The 2,816-nt window shown below is 40.6% G+C and overlaps 3 non-coding genes across 3 annotated transcripts; 2 read left to right on the top strand and 1 right to left on the bottom strand.

Annotated features, from left to right (window-relative positions):
• Positions 1–671: 671 nt before the first annotated feature.
• TRNAA-CGC lies at positions 672–743 on the bottom strand. Its single transcript has one exon. It is a non-coding gene; the product is annotated as a tRNA-Ala (tRNA).
• Positions 744–853: 110 nt separating this feature from the next.
• On the top strand, positions 854–935 carry TRNAS-GCU. The gene has a single exon. It is a non-coding gene; the product is annotated as a tRNA-Ser (tRNA).
• A 427-nt stretch (positions 936–1,362) lies between these two features.
• TRNAN-GUU lies at positions 1,363–1,436 on the top strand. The gene has a single exon. It is a non-coding gene; the product is annotated as a tRNA-Asn (tRNA).
• The last annotated feature ends 1,380 nt before the right edge of the window (positions 1,437–2,816 follow it).

Genomic DNA, 2,816 nt, shown 5'->3' with positions numbered 1-2,816 from the left:
TCCCTACACAAAACTGCCCTCTACCTGCAGTTTTTGCCCTCTGTCACACCTTCACCAGATTGGTCTGAAAACAGAAATTCAAGCTTTTCTCAACACCAAAACCCACAGACTTAAACAGAGACTTTGGCTTTATGACCTGTCACTTCTCACCTCTGCTAACTTCTCTTTCTTCCATCTGTGGTAACTTCTCACTTCTTTTTAAAGCTGTCGGATTGATTAACATAATTAAATGAAAGGGAGAGCAATTGAAAGCCAGAGCAATTATTCTAACTTGTAGTTAGTTGGCCTGTACATTTCTCAGAAAAAAGGGCTCTGGAGACCTGATGCCTTTGCATTGAAAGCTTGTCTTTATCCTAACTACATAGTTGGCCCAATAAAAGATATCACCCTAAGTAATCTTTGCCTCTAGCAGCATTTCTTATCTTTCCCATCCCCAAGAGATGGTCCAGTAGACATTATACCACTCACTTCACTAATCTTCCTTTCTAAATCTTTCAGTATTTATCTCAACAGCAAAGTGTTAACTTTGGATGCTAACTCAGAATCAGCAGATGCTACTTTCTTATCTGCATTTCCCATTGGTAAGTATAGGAATATATTTCAAGTTGTCATTGGGGTTTGGAAAAAAATCTCTGAAGTGTCCTTCCCACGAACGAGGCAGGAAAAAAAGGTGGAGATGCCGGGGATTGAACCCGGGGCCTCATACATGCGAAGCATGCGCTCTACCACTGAGCTACATCCCCGTCGAGGAAATGCTTTTGCTCAGTCAACATATCAAATTTGAGTCAGACACTGAAGTTACTCAGTCGGGTCTATCGTTCAATACAATCTGATCCGAAGCACTCTTACAGCAGACGAGGTGGCCGAGTGGTTAAGGCGATGGACTGCTAATCCATTGTGCTCTGCACGCGTGGGTTCGAATCCCATCCTCGTCGAAATTCACTCTCCCTTTTGCTTAGCTACTTCTAAAGCCACACAAATAATCTTTGCTTTTAAGGGGGCTATCTGAATCCAAAACAACAAGGCTCAGAGCAAGGAGCCAGTCGTTGAGGAAATAGACGTATAAAACACCAAAAAAACAAAATTAAAAAATCTGAATGTTTCACCCCTTCTGAAACATGCATCTGTTTAATCGTTTTATAGCTAAGATCTCGCTTTCCGGCCTTCTGCACGACATAGTAAGGCAGACGTCATATATCTAGCTTGAAACTGGATTTCTAAGCAATCCAATCGGTGCACCGTACATACCAGACGTACGGGTATAGGAATGCTTCTATTTATAATATAAAATTCCCATAAAAAATATAAGCATCATCACGCTACAAAAATCTAAGGATAGATGTGAAGCAGGCTTGAATAGGTGTCTCTGTGGCGCAATCGGTTAGCGCGTTCGGCTGTTAACCGAAAGGTTGGTGGTTCGAGCCCACCCAGGGACGGCATCCTTGCATTTTTTTTTCTAAAGCTAATTCAAGGACCGTCTTATAAATTTAGAAACAATACTGTCTTTATTCACGTTAAACAAATCTACCATTGAGGATTATCCCAGCACTTAGTGGCAGCAACATGTAGAAGGCGTTTTACAATTGTCCTGCAATTGCAGCTAAGGAAACCTTTCACTTAATTTTAACCCCGCTCTGTAAAATCGCCCCGGATACCTAAGACTGCACCTGCCCATTCATTTGCTTCATGTTCTCTTTAATTTGGAATTTACTAACCTCATATCCGATCTCCATGGAAATAAGTATCTCTAAATATAAACCAAGCCATCACTGGGGAACCCGAATGAAATCACTTGTCAAAACCAGGGATTATGAAAACAATTGCACTGTAGCCATTTCTTGGTCTCTGGCTCCATCGTGTGGCCCTTTGTATTTGCTGCAGTTTATTAAATTGCTGTCACATCTGAATGTTACTTTCTCCTGTGGAGCCATGAAAAATACTCATTGCCTCCTGGAAGAGCACACACTAACCGCTAATGCTTCCTCTGCCTGAAAGGGTATATGTACTGGAAAGCTCTCAAAAAATACTTTTTCCAATTATTTGCGTTGGTCTAATAAAATGTCAGATTTACACAAATAAATCGATATTGAACTCATTCCCAGAATAGGCCAGGGGCAGTGATGGGTGACCTTCCTTTTCTGTGGGTATCATCAAGGGAGATCATCAGCAAATAGGTAGAGCCCTTTTCTCCCCAGCACCACCTCGGGTAATGAGGAACAATGGTAATAAGCTGATGGAGAATAGGTTTAGGTTAGAGCTCAGAAGGCAATATTTTAGTTAGGGTGGCCAGAATCTGGAACCAACTGTCTCTAGTGGGTTATGGAATACAGAAAATCCCACACAACTTACTGATTCATTTGATGCACTGGCTGGGGGAGTTGTTAGTTGATTGCACGATTTCACAATGATTACACACTTAATTCATACAACACAATTTTATTTTAAAATTCTTTGCTATGCATATAACACTGCTTAGCTTTAAGAAATACCACAAACATTAAGAACACAATAACTACATATATCAGAAACAATGCTCTAAATGCACTTCCTTCCCAAACAATGCTATAAGAGTTAGTATTACAAAAACAACTACAGTTACAACTAAAAGTTAAATTTGAATCAATACTATTATTTTCATAATATACTTACAATCCTAGAATTCCGAGAAGCCAAACACCTAAATATGCTTTCATTCCTCAGTAGTACAATTTAATGGGTTGGCCTCAGTAGTACGGTTCAATGGGCTCACCTCAGCAACACGATTCAATGGGCTGGCCTCAATACTGTCCCCTTCCTTCAGTCCCTTTCGGGTGCTC

This window comes from Alligator sinensis, unplaced genomic scaffold (assembly GCF_000455745.1).
Source record: "Alligator sinensis unplaced genomic scaffold, ASM45574v1 scaffold647_2, whole genome shotgun sequence".
NCBI classification, from domain to species: Eukaryota; Metazoa; Chordata; order Crocodylia; family Alligatoridae; genus Alligator; species Alligator sinensis.
The sequence above is the reverse complement of the archived record's forward strand: the minus strand, read 5'-3'. Positions and strand labels throughout refer to the sequence as shown.